Below are 20707 nucleotides of genomic sequence, written 5' to 3'. Positions count from 1 at the left end.
AAACATTCAGGACTGAGATGAGGAGAAATCTCTTCACTCAGAGGGTGGTGAATCTTTGGAATTCTCTCCCCCAGAGGGCTGTGGAGGCTCAGTCGTTGAGTATATTCAAGACTGAGATCGATAGATTTTTGGATATTTAGGGAATCAAGGGATATGGGGACAGTGCAGGTAAGTGGAGATGAGGCAGAAGATTAGCCCTGATCTTATTGGATGGTGGAGCAGGCTCGAGGGGCCGAATGGCCGACTCCTGCTCCTATTTCTTATGTTCTTATGTTCACTTAGGGTGCTAATTGGCCGGTAGAGCCAGGCCGCAAATGAAGTTAGCACTCAGCGCTACCGGCCTTGGAGGCTCCTTCACTGGGTCAAAGGGAAGGGCCGGTAGAGCCAGGCCACTAATGAAGTACCGGTCTTGGAGGCTCCTTCACAGCATCAGGTAAGGCCGGGGATGGGTGGACAATGACACCCGTAGGCCCCGAGGAGCAGCCCCGAGCACCCAATAGAGCGCAGGGCTGTCCCATCGGGGGCACCAAATGTGGCAAAGGGCCGTACCCGGGGCGCTCATTAAAGGTGGAATGACCTGACAGCCGATGCCTTTAATTAGCGCCAGAAAACACCGGGCAATGCTGCAGTGCCTGGTCCAGCGCTAATCAATAACCCGGTGGGACACTAACGGAACACTGCGCCCCACAGGTGATGTCACGCTCTCTGGGGCGCAGGTTTCCGAGGCACCAACTGTTTTCGCCGCCGCTAAGTGTTAGCGCCGGTGCTCCCCGCCAACTCAATTTATAGGGCAGCGCTGTTATCAACCCACCCGGGCACTAACCCCTTAGCAACCCGTTAACGCCTGGGCGGGGCGCCAAACGGAGGCCCTAAGCTAGCCAATTTCTAGCCCTATTTATCTCATCCTGTCTTGCCCCACCCCCCGCCCCACCCCCTGGACTGAAGTCAGCAACTCAGACACACCAAGCTTGGCCTTCAGACTCCTTCAGTCAAAGGCCCCAGTGTTGGAACTGCTTGTTATCAAGGTTGGGCCTTCATTGGCCAACTTAAAGATACGTAAAACAAAGTCCAAATCCTAAACTTGTAACCAACAGACAGCAGTGCCTGGCAGAAAAGATGGGCGCCTATTTGGAATGTTAGGCATCGTTTACTCTAACTGATAAGAACATTTTCTCTTCAAATTCTAACACAATCTTTTTGAGAAATCGAAACTAACAAGGCGCCAGTGAGACTCAACTTATACATTAACCCCTACATGTCTCGAGCAGAAACACAGTATTATTCGCGTCACAGTCTTATTCGCCTAATCTTTATGTTTCAGGCACCTCTAACTTCTAACAGTGATCTGACCAGGGTTTTGTACATTTGCAGCATATCATTCGCGCCACACAAGTGCCAGGCAATGACTATCTCCAACAAGCGAGAGTCTAACCACCTCCCCTTGACATTCAACGGCAGTACCATCGCCGAATCCCCCACCATCAACAACCTGGGGATCACTATTGACCAGAAACTTAACTGGACCAGCCATATAAATACTCTGGCGACAAGAGCAGGTCAGAGGCTGGGTATTCTGTGGCGAGTGTCTCACCTCCTGACTCCCCAGAGCCTTTCCACCATCTACAAGGCACAAGTGAGGAGTGCGATGGAATACTCTCCACTTGCCTGGATGAGTGCAGCTCCAACAACACTCAAGAAGCTCGACACCATCCAGGACAAAGCAGCCCGCTTGATTGGCACCTCATACACACCTTAAACATTCACTCCCTCCACCACCGGCACACCGTGGCTGCAGTGTGTACCATCTACAAGATGCACTGCAGCAACTCGCCAAGGCTTCTTCGGCAGCACCTCCCAAACCCGCAACCTCTTCCACCTAGAAGGACAAGGGCAGCAGGCGCATGGGAACACCACCACCTCCAAGTTCCCCTCCAAGTCACACACACCATCCTGACTTAGAAGTATTTTGCTGTTCCTTCATCGTCGCTGGGTCAAAATCCTGGAACTCCCTCCCTAACAGCACTGTGGGAGCACCTTCACCACACGGACTGCAGCGGTTCAAGAAGGCAGCTCACCACCACCTTCTCAAGGGGCAATTAGGGATGGGCAATAAATGCTGGCCTTGCCAGCGATGCCCACATCCCATAAACAAATATAAAAAACAAAAACTTCTACCCTCTTGTACTCTAGTCCTCCTGATATAAAGGCCAGCGTTCCATTAGACTTTTGGATTATTGCCTGTACCTGTCCATGATATTTTAATGATCTATGTACCTGGACACTGGACTCGTTGGACCTCCACTGTTTTTAACCTTTCACCATTTAGAAAGTACCCTGTTCTATCCTTTTTAGGTCCAAAGTGGATGACCTCACATTTGCTTACATTGAAACCCATTTTGCACATTCACTCACTCTGCCGATATCCCTTTGTCATAACTATCAAAAGGGAATTGGATGAATACTTGAAGAGGATAATTTTGCAGGGCTCTGGGGAAAGAGCAGGGGGGAGTGGGACTAATTGGAGAGCTCTTTCAAAGAGCCGGCACAGGCACGATGGGCCGAATTGCCTCCTTCTGGGCTGGTCCATTCTCTGATTCGATGAAGCCTGTGCTGAAATATTGGTGTTCTTATAAGAAGGTGGTTCAGCTTTGGTTGTCACTTCAGCTTTTTGAAACCCTGTGTGTTTCCTAAACAATTGCAAAATCTGAAACGAGATTTAAATTCAACTTATTGGCAAATCGGATGGAAACAATCAACAAGGGTGGCTTCATTCTTCACTGAGGAGGAACAAGAACAACACTTGATGAGAAATGTGGATTTCGAAAGACACAACTGTTAAATCTGTGAGTTGTTCAAGTAATTAATACTCAGACTTAATCAGTAACAATAAAACAGGTCTTTACTGGTTGGAGGTAGGGACTATACGTAGGTCTTTACTTCATGCCCACAGGCGGGAACTGAGGGGAGGTCAGTACCCACAGTACTATTTATACCCCTATGGCCAGGAGTGGTACTGCGTATCACTACGCCCAACAAGTAGTGCAGTCCTGTCCATAGGTTCAAAGTAGCACACATATTACATACACAACATTCCTCCCTTCCTAGCTTTACAGTCATCTCCCCATTTAACATAACGTAATAACATATATACAGATATAACTTCAGGTTTACATAACAGAATAACATAGATACATAGATAACTTCATGTCAAAACAGATCACAGATTCAGTCTCTGCGGAAAACAGTTCACAGATTCAATCTCTGTGGTGGAGTCGGTTCACGTTGCTGGAGTGACTCATTCAATAGTCCTTCCATGGATTTAACAGTTTGAACTTCCGAACTGAATTGGCTCCGTTCGGAGGGACCACGTGTGTGATCTGGTAGAGGTAATAATGGTTCAGATGGGTCATCTTCTGTTTCGACTTTTCCTTTTCTGCTTCTTGGAGACTCTCTGGGCTCCACTGTCAGCTGCCAGCTGCATGCGCAGTTCCTCCTTCTCTCCCTCCTTTTTCCGTAGTAGAGCCACCTTCTCCCGATGTTCCGTAGACTTTCGGTGCTCCTCCATGATTTCTGTATGGTGGGAGTCGAAGTTACAAGTTGGGCAGGACAGGACATAGTAATATTCGGTGTCGTCCTGATCTAGGCCAGCGAGAGGGTCTTCTATTTCCTCCATACCCAGCTGGGCGTTAGCCAGCTTTTGTTCCAAGTCCAGACATCTTTCCTGAAGAGACTTCTTCATGCGTACCTCTTCATCCAGCTTTTTCTGGGCTTTCAGCAAGTCGTTTACTAATGACCTCATTTGAGATTTTACTACTTCAACTTCTTTTGGAGATTGATTGATCGGACTATTCAATCCCTCTACCGGAGCAGCTGTTTCAGCGGTCTGTTGTTCTACGTTGACGTGAGTCAGCGTACTTTTGGCATCCAAGGGCTGCTCTGTTGCAGTCATCTCAGTCTGTGTTGCCACCTCAGCTCTTCCAATAACCTTTGAGAGCTCCGAACCCCTTTCGTTTGAATATTGAAGTTCGTGTTCAAGTTTTTCCCATTTCAGAGTCCTGTCCTTCAGCATATGCAGGAGTTGGCTGACCGTTAACCCCTCTGACATCAGACGTTTTGTGTGCTCCTGCTCCATTTTCTCCATCAGCTGCTTCTGTTGTCTTTCCAGATTCTCCAACTCTATATCAAAGAACTCTTTCGTTGCATTCAACTCTTGCTCTAAACGGCGAAGCATTTGTTCTAATTGTTGTTGTAGTTTGAAATGGAGTTGAGTTCGAGCCCGGTGTCCCTCAGAAATGGGCACATCAGTAGACTTGCCAGACTCAGAAACCACAGTTAAACTATGTTGTTGTTGCTCAGTGGAATTCTGTGCTGAAACTTTGTCTTTTGCACCTGAGTTGGGCTTACCATCATCCGTTCCAGAGTCTGGGCCGACTATCTTCACCGAGTTCTCACTCGTTATTGTTTGTAGGAAATGCCAGTCCATATTCATTTTCCTAATCCACTCCCGTCCTAGTAGTGGAGGACCTCCTTCAGATATCACATATAAGTCCATTATTTGACTGTCTTCGCCCTTGTGGACCACTGCAACCTCTATTTTCCCGATGGGGTACACTCTTTGCCCCGTGTATGTTTTCAATATAATCCCCGTATCCTGTAGGGGAATATGTTGGAATAACTTTCCGTAATCTTTCTTATTTATGACCGTCAATGCCGATCCAGTGTCCAATTCCAGTTTTACTTGGACTCCTTCTATCTGAAGAGTGACCCAAATTGTCTGGAGGTCTGCACCCTTACCAGCGTTGAGTACTCTTAAGCTAGCCAGTTCATTACAGCTTAAGCTAGCCAGTTCATTACTGCTAGCGTCTGAATCGGACTCCTGTTCGGTCACCTTGTGTACCTTTGCGTATTTTCCTTGCGGTGACTTCTTGTTGCTGGTCTTCTTCCCTGACCTGCATACTCTAGCTATATGTCCAAGCCTACCACAAGTTCTACACTCTTGGTTTTTAAACCAACACTGGTTCTGATCATGCGTTGTCTTTCCACAACGATAACATTTGCCAGAACTCACACCCAATTTGTGTGCACTGAGCTCCGGTGACCGTAGCTGCATTACTGCCGTGCCTCTCGCTGCGGCTTCGTGTGCTGCTGCCATAGTGACCGCCTTCTCAAGCGTCAGCTCATTCTCCTCGAGCAGTCGCTTTTGTGTATCCTGTTTAAATAAACCACACACAAATTTGTCTCGAAGTGCCTCTGTCAGTCCCGTTCCAAACTGGCAATATTTCGCTAATTTACGCAATTCCAGCAAATATTCAGCATTGCTTTCATGCTGTAGCTGCCTTCTGTCATAAAATTTAAATCGTTCCGCTAGCATCAGCGGCGTGGGGTTTAGATGATCTTTCAGGACAGTAACAATCTCATCGAACGTCTTATCCGCCGGTTCATCTGGTGATAACAGGTGTTTCAATTGCCCGTATGTCTTTGCACCCATTAAATTTAATAATGTTAGAGCTTTATCTTGGTCACGAATTTTATTGGCCTTACAATAATTTTTTACTCTTTCAACATATATGGCCCAATCTTCGAGGTCACTGTCAAAGGTGCTAATATTCCCGTGTTTAGGCATTGTAGATTTGCAATTTCTCAGATTTTATTTTCTTTACTTGTTATCAAAGATGGCGGCTTCCCGCTCTTGCCGTCGTCCTCCGCCCACAAAATGGCGGTTTTCCCGCGCTTGGCGGTCTTCACCCGTCCCCCGACGCCGTCTCCCTTCAGCCCCCGAGTGCGGCCCTTATCTTCGCCGCGATCGCCCGAGTGCGGCCCTTATCAGCGGATGCGATCGCTGGATCGCGAAGCGGCTCTCGGCTCTTATCAGGAGATGCGATCGCTCTGTTGAAACGCCTCCCGCTCGAAGCGGCTCTCGCGCCCTATTCCTCCAGCTCCCCCAGCCCCGTTCGTGCGGCCAACGCGGTCGACTGCCTGTCGCGTCGCTGCCCGGCTCAGACAACGGCTTACCCACCACCAAGCTGGAGAAGAAGCTGACGGTCGCCGATGGAGGCTCCGAGGTCAGGATGTCTTCCAGTGGGGTGGAGAGGGTGGAAACCTCTCTGCAACGTCCTGGCTGTGGACGAAGCTGCCGTGGAGTGACTGCCGCAGGGTCCGAATCAGACTCGTCGCCAGTGTTAAATCTGTGAGTTGTTCAAGTAATTAATACTCAGACTTAATCAGTAACAATAAAACAGGTCTTTACTGGTTGGAGGTAGGGACTATACGTAGGTCTTTACTTCATGCCCACAGGCGGGAACTGAGGGGAGATCAGTACCCACAGTACTATTTATACCCCTATGGCCAGGAGTCGTACTGCGTATCACTACGCCCAACAAGTAGTGCAGTCCTGTCCATAGGTTCAAAGTAGCACACATATTACATACACAACAACAACATTCTTCCCATTCGTCTCGAAACAGGTTGGACCACAAATCTCAAACAGAATACAGGCAGTTCCCCCCCACAGGTGACTTTTCTGTTGGTTTTAAATGTAAGCGATGTTTTGTGAGCAATGGTCTGTCTGCACGTTTCCATCGCAAATGTCCACCATCTCAAGGCAGGACTAGCAAGAGTGAGATGGCCATGGACAATAGGCTGCCCAGGCTCTGGGTGAGTGAGGTGCCAATTAATTGTCATCGGAATGGAATGAAGAGTATTGATGATTGACCTCGCCCACCTTGGCAAGGACACAAGAAAGGCGGAGACTCTCGAGTTGGGTGGAGCTTCTTCCATATATACTGGGTGACTGATAGACACAGTCTGCAGAGCGGTGAGGAGAAGAGGTTTGTGTGACTGGTCCCCGGGAGGAACTCCAAAGCTCAACGCAAAGATGAAGTTGTTCTCCGGCATTTTCATCATTTGCGCTCTGGTTACTGAAGGTGAGACGCTTTATTAAATATGTCACTTGTTAATCTCTTTCAGGCTAATTGTTTCAATAGAATTGTTAGTAAGAGGGACCATATATATATATATATATACAAATAGTATTCCATTCTCATATGGGACATGTGTTAATGCAACACTCATTATGCCACAGAAAAATGGGTGATTCTTAAAAACTCTTTCTTGGGATGTGGGCGTCGCTGGCAAGGCCAGCATTTATTGCCCATCCCTAATTGCCCTTGAGAAGGTGGTGGTGAGCCGCCTTCTTGAACCACTGCAGTCCGTGTGGTGAAGGTGCTCCCACAGTGCTGTCAGGGAGGGAGTTCCAGGATTTTGACCCAGCGACGATGAAGGAACGGCCGATATATTTCCAAGTCAGGATGGTGTGTAACTCGGAGGGGAACTTGGAGGTGGTGGTGTTCCCACCTGCTAGGTGGTAGAGGTCGCGGGTTTGGGAGGTGCTGCCGAAGAAGCCTTGGCAAGTTGCTGCAGTGCATCTTGTAGATGGTACACACTGCAGCCACGGTGCGGCGGTGGTGGAGGGAGTGAATGTTTAAGGTGGTGGATGGTGTTAAGTATGTGTATTGTATTGAACAATTAACACAAAGACTTAAACGTATAACTCAAACAGGCCTTTACTGGTTGGAGGTAGGGACTGCACATAGGTCTTTACTTCATGCCCACAGGCGGGAACTGAGGGGGATCAGTACCCACAGTACTATTTATACCCCTATGGCCAGGAGTGGTACTGCGTATCACTACGCCCAACAAGTAGTGCAGTCCTGTCCATAGGTTCAAAGTAGCACACATATTACATACACAACATTCCTCCCTTCCTAGCTTTACAGTCATCTCCCCATTTAACATAACGTAATAACATATATACATATATAACTTCAGGTTTACATAACAGAATAACATAGATACATAGATAAGTTCATGTCAAAAACAGATCACAGATTCAGTCTCTGCGGAAAACAGTTCACAGATTCAATCTCTGTGGTGTAGTCGGTTCACGTTGCTAGAGTGACTCATTCAATAGTCCTTCCATGGATTTAACAGTTTGAACTTCCGAACTGAATTGGCTCCGTTCGGAGGGACCACGTGTGTGATCTGGTAGAGGTGATAATGGTTCAGATGGGTCATCTTCTGTTTTTACTTTTCCTTTTCTGCTTCTTGGAGACTCTCTGGGCTCCATTGTCAGCTGCCACAGCTGCCAGCTGCATGCGCAGTTCCTCCTTCTCTTCCTACTGTTTCCGTCGTAGAGCCAGCTTCTCCCGATGTTCCGTAGACTTTTGGTGCTCCTCCATAATTTCTGCACTTTGGGAGTCGAAGTTACAAGCTGGGCAGGACAGGACATCGTAATATTCGGTGTCGTCCTGAGCTAGACCAGTGAGAGGGTCGTCTATTTCCTCCATACCTAGCTGGACGTTAGCCAGCTCTTGTTCCAAATCCAGACATCTTTCCTGAAGAGACTTCTTCATGTGTACCTCTGCATCCAGCTTTTTCTGGGCTTTCAGCAAGTCGTTTACTAGTGACCTCATTTGTGATTTTAATACTTCAACTTCCTTTGGAGATTGATTGCTCGGACTATGCAATCCCTCTACCGGAGCAGCTGTTTCAGCGGTCTGTTGTTCTACGTTGACGTGAGTCAGCGTACTTTTGGCATCCAAGGGCTGCTCTGTTGCAGTCATCTCAGTCTGTGTTGCCACCTCAGCTCTTCCAATAACCTTTGAGAGCTCCGAACCCCTTTCGTTTGAATATTGAAGTTCATGTTCAAGTTTTTCCCATTTCAGAGTCCTGTCCTTCAGCATATGCAGGAGTTGGCTGACCGTTAACTCCTCTGACATCAGACGTTTTGTGTGCTCCTGCTCCATTTTCTCCATCAGCTGCTTCTGTTGTCTTTCCAGATTCTCCAACTCTATATCAAAGAACTCTTTCGTTGCATTCAACTCTTGCTCAAAACGGCGAAGCATTTGTTCTAATTGCTGTTGTAGTTTGAAATGGAGTTGAGTTCGAGCCCGGTGTCCCTCAGAAATGGGCACATCAGTAGACTTGCCAGACTCAGAATCCACAGTTAAACTATGTTGTTGTTGCTCAGTGGAATTCTGTGCTGAAACTTTGTCTTTCGCACCTGAGTTGGGCTTACCATCATCCGTTCCAGAGTCTGGGCCGACTATCTTCACCGAGTTCTCACTCGTTATTGTTTGTAGGAAATGCCAGTCCATATTCATTTTCCTAATCCACTCCCGTCCTAGTAGTGGAGGACCTCCTTCAGATATCACATATAAGTCCATTATTTGACTGTCTTCGCCCTTGTGGGCCACTGCAACCTCTATTTTCCCGATGGGGTACACTCTTTGCCCCGTGTATGTTTTCAATATAATCCCCGTATCCTGTAGGGGAATATGTTGGAATAACTTTCCGTAATCTTTCTTATTTATGACCGTCAATGCCGATCCAGTGTCCAATTCCAGTTTTACTTGGACTCCTTCTATCTGAAGAGTGACCCAAATTGTCTGGAGGTCTGCACCCTTACCAGCGTTGAGTACTCTTAAGCTAGCCAGTTCATTACAGCTTAAGCTAGCCAGTTCATTACTGCTAGTGTCTGAATCGGACTCCTGTTCGGTCACCTTGTGTACCTTTGCGTATTTTCCTTGCGGTGACTTCTTGTTGCTGGTCTTCTTCCCTGACCTGCATACTCTAGCTATATGTCCAAGCCTACCACAAGTTCTACATTCTTGGTTTTTAAACCAACACTGGTTCTGATCATGCGTTGTCTTTCCACAACGATAACATTTGCCAGAACTCACACCCAATTTGTGTGCACTGAGCTCCGGTGACCGTAGCTGCATTACTGCCGTGCCTCTCGCTGCGGCTTCGTGTGCTGCTGCCATAGTGACCGCCTTCTCAAGCGTCAGCTCATTCTCCTCGAGCAGTCGCTTTTGTGTATCCTGTTTAAATAAACCACACACAAATTTGTCTCGTAGTGCATCTGTCAATCCCGTTCGAAACTGGCAATATTTCGCTAATTTACGCAATTCCAGCAAATATTCAGCATTGCTTTCATGCTGTAGCTGCCTTCTGTCGTAAAATTTAAATCGTTCCGCTAGCATCAGCGGCGTGGGGTTTAGATGACCTTTCAGGACAGTAACAATCTCATCGAACGTCTTATCCGCCGGTTCATCTGGTGATAACAGGTGTTTCAATTGCCCGTACGTCTTCGCACCCATTAAATTTAATAATGTTAGAGCTTTATCTTGGTCATGAATTTTATTGGCCTTACAATAATTTTTTACTCTTTCAACATATATGGCCCAATCTTCGAGGTCACTATCAAAGGTGCTAATATTCCCGTGTTTAGGCATTGTAGATTTGCAATTTCTCAGATTTTATTTTCTTTACTTGTTATCAAAGATGGCGGCTTCCCGCTCTTGCCGTCGTCCTCCGCCCACAAAATGGCGGTTTTCCCGCGCTTGGCGGTCTTCACCCGTCCCCCGACGCCGTCTCCCTTCAGCCCTCGAGTGCGGCCCTTATCTTCGCCGCGATCGATAGCCCGCGCTGTGCACCGCGACTCTCGCACCTTGAGCTTCTGCAGCCGCCGCGCCTTTCAGTCCGAGTGCGGCTCTTATCTTTGGTCCCGATCGCTGGCCCGGCTGCGCCCCTCACTTCAAAGCTGCCCGGCCCTTATCTGCCGATCGCTATCGCCCTACCTCTCTCTCTTCCCCAGTCCTGTCTTTACTCCGGTTCACAAGCTGATGGAGGCTTCAGGGTCCTAATGCCTGTCACTTCCAGTCGCTGGAAGCTGTCAGGATTTCTGCTGCCCTTCAGTTTTGAGTGGGGTGTTGAGGATTGAAACCTCTCTTCAACGTCCTGTCTTTGGACGAAGCCGCCTGGAATAACTGCCGCAGGGTAAGAGCCTGACTCGTCGCCAGTGTTAAGTATGTGTATTGTATTGAACAATTAACACAAAGACTTAAACGTATAACTCAAACAGGCCTTTACTGGTTGGAGGTAGGGACTGCACATAGGTCTTTACTTCATGCCCACAGGCGGGAACTGAGGGGGATCAGTACCCACAGTACTATTTATACCCCTATGGCCAGGAGTGGTACTGCGTATCACTACGCCCAACAAGTAGTGCAGTCCTGTCCATAGGTTCAAAGTAGCACACATATTACATACACAACAGATGGGGTGCCGATCAAGCGGGCTGCTTTGTCCTGGATGGTGTCGAGCTTCTTAAGTGTTGTTGGAGCTGCACTCATGCAGGCAAGTGGAGAGTATTCCATCACACTCCTAACATGTGCTTTGTAGGTGGTGGAAAGGCTTTGGGGAGTCAGGAGGTGAGACAATCACCACAGAATACCCAGCCTCTGACCTGCTCTTGTAGTCACAGTCTTTATGTGGCTGGTCCAGTAAGTTTCTGGTCAATGGTGACCCCCAGGATGTTGATGGTTACCTAGGTGTCAGCTGTGGTTAAGTGGGTAGCTCTCTCGCCTCTGAACCAGAAGGTTGTGGGTTCAAAGTCCCACTCCAGAGAATTGAGCACATGATCCAGGCTGACACGCCCAGTGCAGTACTGAGGGAGCGTGGCACTGTCGGAGGGGCAGAACTGAGGGAGTGCCGCACTGCCGGAGGGGCAGTACTGAGGGAGCGGTGCACTGTCGGAGGGGCAGTACTGAGGGAGTGCCGCACTGCCAGAGAGGCAGTACTGAGGGAGCGTGGCACTGTCGGAGGGGCAGAACTGAGGGAGTGCCGCACTGCCGGAGGGGCAGTACTGAGGGAGCGGTGCACTGTCGGAGGGGCAGTACTGAGGGAGCGCCGCACTGTCGGAGGGGCGGTACTGAGGGAGCGCCACACTGTCGGAGGGGCAGTACTGAGGGAGCGCTGCACTGTCGGAGGGGCAGTACTGAGGGAGCGCCACACTGTTGGGAGGGTGGTACTGAGGGAGCGCTGCACTCTTGGAGGGGCAGTACTGAGTGAGCGCTGCACTGTCGGAGGGGCAGTACTGAGAGAGTGCCGCACTGTCGGAGGGGCAGTACTGAGAGAGCTCCGCACTGTTGGGAGGGCAGTACTGATGGAGGTGCCGTCTTTCAGATGAGATGTTAAATCGAGGCCCCGTCTGCTCTTTCAGGTGGACGTAAAAGATCCCATGGCACTATTTTGAAGAAGAGCAGGGGAGTCCTCCCCAGTGTCCTGGCCATTATTTATCACTTATTCGGTCATTTATCTCATTGATGTTTGAGGGACCTTGCTGTGCGTAAATTGACTGCCCCATTTCTGACATTACAACACTTTTAACCTACTTCCTAGTCTGTGAAATGCTTTAGGCTGTCCTGGGGACTGGCAAAGCGCCAGATTCCAAGGCCTAGAAATTCAGTATAGCCACTTTTGGGGCGGTAAAGTTGGGCGGCCGCTGAAGTTTGCGCCCGGCGCAAAGTCGAGGCCACTTCGCCGATATTCAGTAGCATCGCCCTAAGAGGTTGCTGCAGCGCTAAAACTGGCGATGCACGACTATCTTTAGGCGCTAAGCCGGCGGTGCTGAGCTATACCGCCGAGGCCGGGCGCAGCGCAGGTGCGGTGATTTCTTCATTGACGGCAGACACGCTGGCGCCGGCCAGCTCTTAAAGGGGGAAGGGTCGATTTTTTTGGCTGCCACGCCCTGGACACTGCAGCCCTCCACCTAGGCCTGAGCACTGCTGCTGCAAATCTTCACCGCCCAGGACGACGCAGAAGGCCCGGGAGAGAGCGCTGCGCTTCAGCGAGGGTGACCTGAGGCTGCTGGTTAGCGCAGTGGAGCGAAGACGCCATGTTTTGTTCCCTGACAGTGGCAAGAAGCCGGTGCCCAGCGTCTACTGCAAAGCCTGGAGGGAGGTCTCCAACAGGGTGACATCCAACAGTGTGGTTGCCAGGAATCCTGTACAATGCAGGAAAAAGTTCAACGACCTCACTCGGATTGTCAGGGTGAGTACCCTTTCCAGTGTCCTCCTCATCCTTGCATGTGCACCTCACATTATGGACAAAGGGACCTGAAAGCCTTAATGGCCAGCCCTCATCCAGCAGCTATGGGACTGGCATGAACATCAATTGCACATTCTGCACTTTACACACTGTCCAAGCTATTCGACCATGGGAGGCAGTGCAGACAAGATCAGGGCTACACACTGTCCAAGCTATTCGACCATGGGAGGCAGTGCAGACAAGATCAGGGCTACACACTGTCCAAGCTATTCGACCATGGGAGGCAGTGCAGACAAGATCAGGGCTACACACTGTCCAAGCTATTCGACCATGGGAGGCAGTGCAGACAAGATCAGGGCTACACACTGTCCAAGCTATTCGACCATGGGAGGCAGTGCAGACAAGATCAGGGCTACACACCGTACTTAGAGGCCGTCCTTTCTCTTGCAGGCCAAGCTGGCTAACAACAGGCATAGCCAGATTGCGACCGGTGGAGGCCGACCTCAGCACCAAGAGCTCACCAACCTAGACCAGCACGTGGAGCGCATTATGGGAGTCCGTGTGATTGGCCCCGTTGCCACTGGAGATGCCGACCCTGTTCTGGGCACCAATGGTAAGGACATCACCTTTTGGACCTCTCTCGTTCCACTTGCGCATCATATCAACATCCTTTGCCAGTGTCCGACCAATGCGGTGAAAGGCACCACTCATGCCTCCCTCGCTGACGCCCTGTCCTCACTCTAAAGCTACTCTTGTGCCTTCCTGCTTTCAGATGGTGAGACGCCAGGTGAGGAGATGGGCCTTGAAGCTGCCAGTGACAGCCCCTCGGAAGAGGAGGAGGAGGAGGAGGAAGAGGTAGCCGGCCCATCAGTGGCACCCTCAGCCGCGGCAGCCCATGGCGATGTAGGGGACACGTCTTCCCTGGAGGGGAGCCTGGGGGAAGGGTCGCAGGAGTGTGAAGTTCCTGGGCCCAGCGGCCTGCAGCAACGCGGGAGGGGTGGGGAAGCTCGGCGGACTTCTCCCCAGAGGGTGAGTGCGGCCTCCAGTCCTGCGACGGTCAGCGCAGAGGAGGTGTGCCTCCTAGAGGAAATGGCCGTCGACTCGGAGCGCAGGCACACGGAGCTCATGGGGGTAGTGGCACGGATGCCTGACTCCATACAGTCACTGGCTCGGAGTGTGGAGGAATTCGGGGCAGCACAGTCGGCGAGTTCCCAAGTGCTCACTCGTGCCGTCCAGGCCCAGGCCAGGAGTCTCCAGGAATTCGGGGCAGCACAGTCGGCGAGTACCCAAGTGCTCACTCGTGCCGTCCAGTCACTGGCTGGGAGTGTGGAGGAATTCGGGGCAGCACAGTCGGCGAATACCCAAGTGCTCAGTCGTGCCGTCCAGTCACTGGCTGGTCTTATGCGGTCACAGACCAGGGCAGCACGGACACTAACTGGTGCCACACTGGCTGCATCAGCCAGGCATCACCAGGGCACCCGCCGCCCTGCAGCAGCCCAGCGGGCTGTCCTTCAGCAGTTTGCTGCGCATGCTGCAGTGCTGGCCCGGGCGACTGCCACTGTATCAGGCGACCAGCGAGCACCTGCCATCAGCCAGCTTGCCCCCATTCCTGCAGCAGACACTGCCACTCCACCAGTGCAGCTGCCACCAGCTGCTGGACACACTGATGCCGCCCAGCCACAGCTGCAGCAGTCACCAGCCGGCCCCTCGAGGGCCAGAGCTCGTGCAGGCCGACCCCCAAGGGCATCTGCCGTCTCACCATGTGCCCCTCAGGAGCCTTCCCCCAGCCTTGCTGCAGCCACTGGGCTCCAATTGAGGAGGAGCAGCAGGGCGGGCAGGGGCCACACAAGTATGCGCAAGGCATCGCCCTCGCGGGCCAAAAAGTAGAAGGTGTGGGCAAATGTGTTGTTTTTGTGAAGGCCGAGGATGTTGTGTTTGTTTTTATGAAGGCCGAGGATGTTATGTTTGTTTTTATGAAGGCCGAGGATGTTGTGTTTGTTTTTATGAAGGCCGAGGATGTTGTGTTTGTTTTTATGAAGGCCGAGGATGACGGTCTTTTTTGTTTCACTGTTCTGTTAATCCTCTCCAGGTTGTGGGAGCGAGTTATGTGTCTGACTGTTTTTGGGTTTTTTTTTCTGTTTCTGTTTGTCATGTGGGAAGGGCACAGAGTTTGTGGAATAAACAATTTTCTTTAATCAGATTGTCCATGTTTGAACTTTGAAGTTTTTGTTGCCTTGACCGGCTGAGGGCTTGCAGAGCGGCTGCATTCATGTTCTTTCTTTGGCACAAGCCATTCCCTGAGAGGGGGGCCTAGAACCTACGTTCAATAAGCCGCCGACGGACGGCCCTTGGACCTTGTGCCTCCCTCCTGTGCTGGTCCTCCTCCTCCTGCTCCTCCTGCTCCTCCTCCTGAGGTGGTGCTCCAATCTGTGGTGGCAATGCCTGAGTCCTGCGGATAGCCAGGTTGTGCAGCATGCAGCAAACAACCACGAAATGGGAGACTCGCTCCGGCGAATACTGCAGGGCTCCGCCGGAACGATCCAGGCAGTGGAACCGTTGCTTCAGGACGCCGATTGTTTGTTCGATGATGTTCCTATCGCTTGATGGCTCTCGTTGTATGCCTCTTCAGCAGGGGTCCTGGGCGCGCGGAGCGGGGTCATGAGCCAGGTACACAAAGGATAGCCTTTGTCCCCGATAAGCCATCCTCGTGGCTGAGGCTGTGCCTGGAACATGTCAGCCACAGTAGTCTGTCGCAGGATGAAGGCATCGTGGCTGCTGCCTGGAAAGCGGGCATTGACAGCTAGGATGAGCTGCCTGTGGTCACACACCAGCTGTACGTTGAGGGAATGGTAGCCCTTCCGGTCGCGGTAATCCTCGGCATTCTCCACAGGTGCCTGCAAAGCCACATGCGTGCAGTCAATGGTGCCCTGCACCATGGGGAAGCGCGCTATTCTTCCAAATCCGATTGCACGCTGTTGCTGCTTGTCCAGGGTCATGGGGAAGGAGATGAACTGACGTCTCCTTCTGAAAAGGGCATTGGTCACCTGGCGGATGCAGCAATGCACGGCGAACTGGGAGATGTTAGCAATGTCCCCAGCAGCGGATTGGAAGGAGCCGGTGGCATAGAAGTTGAGAGCCACCGTCACCTTCACTGCCACCGACAGAGATGTCCTGCACCTCAGCTGTGGCTGCAGATCTCTCCGAAGCAGCTGGCAGATCTCTGTGACAACCTCCCTCCGGAATCGCAGCCTCCTAACACACTGGTCGTCAGACATGTTGAGATAGGAGAACTGCTGGCGGTAGACCCTGGGTGGGTAAGGCCTCCCTTGGTGATGCCTGTTGCCCCCTCTCCGTCTAGCCAGGGCTCGCACTCTCTCACGGCGTCTGTGAGCCCTTTGGATGTAATTGTGAAAGCCAGTATTGACACCCATTGCAGCCCCCATAATACGCTGGCAAACAATGAGATATGAATGAAGGCAAAGACAATTGCAAAGCTGTGGCCTGAAGCCAGAAGTACCTGTCCTAGTGTTGGGCCAAAGCAGTAAGCTCTCTACCTTGGTCTGTCTCCAAAGATCCGTCTCAAGAATGAGTGCTGCAAAATGGCAGCCTTTTATAGTGCAGGTGAAGTGCCCTTTAATTTGTGCTCCCCACGGCCCGCATCGGCTGAGCACCGTTCCACTCAACAGTCGCGAGGGCCGCCAGGCGCACAATGGGCCGGCGTGACTGAAGTTCCGGTTGGGGGCGCACAAAGGGCGTTGCACGAGGAAATGACGTCATGATCTGCGCGCGCAGCTGAGCGCGCGCAAAGACTTTGTGCCGGCGCTAAATGTCTACTGAAGTTGGGGCGAGGTGCAGATCGCGCTGCGCCCGGGCGCTAAGCGCCTAGCGCTCGACATCTACTCCTCCTAAGGCGCTAAAGGCTGGTGCAACCAACTGAATTTCTAGCCCCAAGACTTTTACATTTGGTCCTTTCATTGATGCCAACAATGTCTGATTATTATTTCCTTGTTCTCTTTGTTGCAGCCTCAGCTCTGAAATGTTTCAGTTGTGACGATCCAACAACAGGAAACTGTGGACAGACTCAAGTAGCCTGTGATCCGGCTCGGAACCTCAAATGCAAAACTACCTTAATCAAAGCGACAAAAAGTGAGACTTCCTCCAAATAAGATTAATGTCTTGTAGGATTGCAAATATATAATAGCGGATAGATAGACAGATAGAAAAATAGATAGATAGATAGATAGATGGAAAAATAGACAGATAGATAATAGATAGATAGGTAGATAGATAGACAGATAGATAGATAGATAGATAGATAGATAGATAGATAGATCGATAGATAGATAGATAGATAGATAGATAGATAGATAGATAGATAGATAGATCGATCGATCGATCGATCGATCGATCGATAGATAGACAGAGAGACAGACAGACAGACAGATCTCGGAGGGTTGTGGGGCTGGAGGAGGTTACAGAGATGGGGAGGGGTGAGGCCATGGAGGGATTTGAAACCAAGGATGGGAAATTTGGAATTACCATATAATAAACTGGGTAGCAAAATTGAGCCGGCACGAGTACGAGGGGCTGAATGGCCTCCTTCTGTGCTGAAAAGTCTACGTAAGTCATGAAGGACACCCACATGGGGAGATACTCGAGGGCGGCCCTCAACTGTGGGACCAGAACATTGCATGAACTTAACTGCCTTCAGGAGAATGGGGGCAGCAACCAGGCCACCTGGTCATAGGGACATAAGAACATAAGAAATAGGAGCAGGAGTCGGCCATACGGCCCCTCGAGCCTGCTCCTCCATTCAATATTATCATGGCTGATCTTCGACCTCAACTCCACTTTCCCACCCGATCCCCATATCCCTTGATTCCCCTCGAGTCCAAAAATCTATCGATCTCCGCCTGGAATATACTCAACGACTCAGCATCCACAGCTCTCTGGGGTGGAGAATTCCAAAGATTCACAACTCTCCGAGTGAAGAAATTTCTCCTCATCTCCACCTTAAATGGCCAACCCCTTATCCTGAGACTATGCCCCCTGTGTCTAGACTCTCCGGCCAAGGGAAACAGACTCTCATCATCTATCCTGTAAATCCCCCTCAGAATCTTATATGTATCTCATTCTTCTAAACTCCAGGGAGTATAGGCTCAATCTACTCAATCTCTCCTCATAGGACAACCCTCTCATCCCAGGGATCAATCTAGTGAATCTTCATTGCACCGTCTCTAAGGCAAGTATGTACATCCTCAGATAAGGAGACCAAACTGTGCACAGAGCTCCAGGTGTGGTCGCACCAAAGCCCTGAACAATTGTAGCAAAACTTCCTTCTGTGGTTCTCACAGTCTGCGTCGGAACTTTAACTGAATAAAGTCCCTGGTTCTATTTTTTCAGATGGACTAACCTAAAGTATTTTCACCGACACCTGCGGGACCTGTATTGGAATTGTGTCCTTCAGTAGCGGTGCACACTCAGCGTACATGGCTGATAGGTGCTGCCATTCCGACCTCTGCAACAACCAAGCCATCACAGGTAGGGTACAAACACACTCACGGGAAGGTGGCGAATTATGTGCATTGCAATGTATTATAAAGCACAGAAACAGGCCATTCAGCCCAACTGGTCCTTGCCGGTGTTTATGCTCCACACGAGCCTCCTCCAACCCCTCTTCATCTCACCCCATCAACATATCCCGCTATTCCTGTCCCCCTCATGTAGTTATCTAGCTTCCCCTTAAATGTATCTGTGCTCTTCGCCTCAACCACTCCCTGTGGTAGCGAGTTCCCCATTCTCACCACTCTCTGGGTAAAGACGTTTCTCCTGAATTTCCTATTGGATTTATTAGTGACTATCTTATATTGATGGCCCTTAGTTCTGGTCTCAACCACAAGTGGAAACATCTTCTCTATCAAAACCTTTAATAACCTTGAAGATCTCTATCAGGTCACACCTCCCCCCTCAGCCTTCACTTTTCTAGAGAACAGAACACCAACCTGCTCAATCTTTCCCGATAGGTATAACCTTTCAGTTCTGGTATCATTCCAGTAAATCTTTGTTGCACCTTCTCCATTGCCTCTATATCCTTTTCATAATATGGAGACCAGAACTGTGCACAGTGCTCCAAGTGCAGCCTAACCAAGGTATATGGAGACCAGAACTGTGCGCAGTGCTCCAAGTGTGGTCTAACCAAGGTATATGGAGACCAGAACTGTGCGCAGTGCTCCAAGTGCAGTCTAACCAAGGTATATGAAGACCAGAACGGTGCACAGTGCTCCAAGTGTGGTCTCACCAAGGTATATGAAGACCAGAACTGTGCGCAGTGCTCCAAGTGTGGTCTAACCAAGGTATATGGAGACCAGAACTGTGCGCAGTGCTCCAAGTGCAGTCTAACCAAGGTATATGAAGACCAGAACTGTGCACAGTGCTCCAAGTGTGGTCTCACCAAGGTATATGGAGACCAGAACTGTGCACAGTGCTCCAAGTGTGGGCTAATCAAAGCATATGGAACCGAAGTGTGGGCCCAAAAAGGAGAGAAAGTTAGAAAAGTAGTCAGCAAAACTAGTGGAGAGAAGAAACAAAGGCCATCAGTAAAGAGGGTCAAAGTGCAGAAAAATATTAAACAGGCAAAGTTGAAGGCACTTTATCTAAATGCACATAGCATTCGCAACAAGGTGGATGAATTAATGGCACAAATAGAAGTAACTGGGTCTGATGTAATTGCCATTACAGAGACATGGTTGCAGGGTAACCAAAGCTGGGCACAGAATGATCCAGGGTACTCAACATTTAGGAAGGACAGACAAAAAGGAAAAGCAGGTGGCGTAGCACTGTTAATAAGGGATGAGATCGGTATGGTAGAGATAAAAGATCTTGGTTTGGCAGATCATGGTGTAGAACTAGAATCAGTTTGGGTGGAGCTAAGAAACAGCAAAGGGCGGAAAACATTGGTGGGAGTTGTGTATAGGCCACCAAACAGTAGTGGTAATGCAGAGCACAGTATCAATCAAGAAATTAGAAGTGCATGTAACAAGGGCAATCCGGTAATCATGGGGGACTTTAATCTACATATTCACTGGGCAAATCAAATTACTACTTATGGTGTGGAGGACGAATTCTTGGAATGCATGCGAGATGGTTTCCTGGATCAGTATGTGGAGGAACCAACCAGGGAACAGGCTATTCTGGATCTGGTACTGTGTAGTGAGAAAGGGCTAATCAATAATCTTGTGGGAAAGGGGCCTTTAGCGACAAGTGACCATAATCTGATTGAATTTTACATTAAGTTTGAGAGTGATGTAGTCCAATTTGAAACTATGGTCTTCAATCTAAACAGAGGAAACTACAAAGGTATGAGGGACAAGTTGGCTATGGTGGACTGGGAGACTACACTGAAAGGCATGAGGGACAAGTTGGCCATGGTAGATTGGGAGACTACACTGAAAGGCATGAGGGACAAGTTGGCCATGGTAGACTGGGAGACTACACTGAAAGGCATGAGGGACAAGTTGGCCATGGTAGACTGGGAGACTACACTGAAAGGCATGAGGGACAAGTTGGCCATGGTAGACTGGGAGACTACACTGAAAGGCATGAGGGACAAGTTGGCCATGGTAGACTGGGAGACTACACTGAAAGGTATGAGGGACAAGTTGGCCATGGTAGATTGGGAGACTACACTGAAAGGTATGAGGGACAAGTTGGCCATGGTAGATTGGGAGACTACACTGAAAGGTATGAGGGACAAGTTGGCCATGGTAGACTGGGAGACTACACTGAAAGGCATGAGGGACAAGTTGGCCATGGTAGA

The 20707-nt window shown here is 50.0% G+C and overlaps 1 pseudogene; it reads left to right on the top strand.

Moving 5' to 3' along the window:
* The first annotated feature begins 6874 nt into the window (after positions 1-6874).
* LOC147109989 (uncharacterized) overlaps positions 6875-20707 on the top strand; it is a 139641-nt pseudogene continuing 125808 nt past the window's right edge.

The sequence above is a fragment of the Somniosus microcephalus genome, chromosome 12 (genome assembly GCF_052327205.1).
Source record: "Somniosus microcephalus isolate GS21.2 chromosome 12, FLI_Smic_1.0, whole genome shotgun sequence".
Classification (NCBI taxonomy): domain Eukaryota; kingdom Metazoa; phylum Chordata; class Chondrichthyes; order Squaliformes; family Somniosidae; genus Somniosus; species Somniosus microcephalus.
The sequence above is the reverse complement of the archived record's forward strand: the minus strand, read 5'-3'. Positions and strand labels throughout refer to the sequence as shown.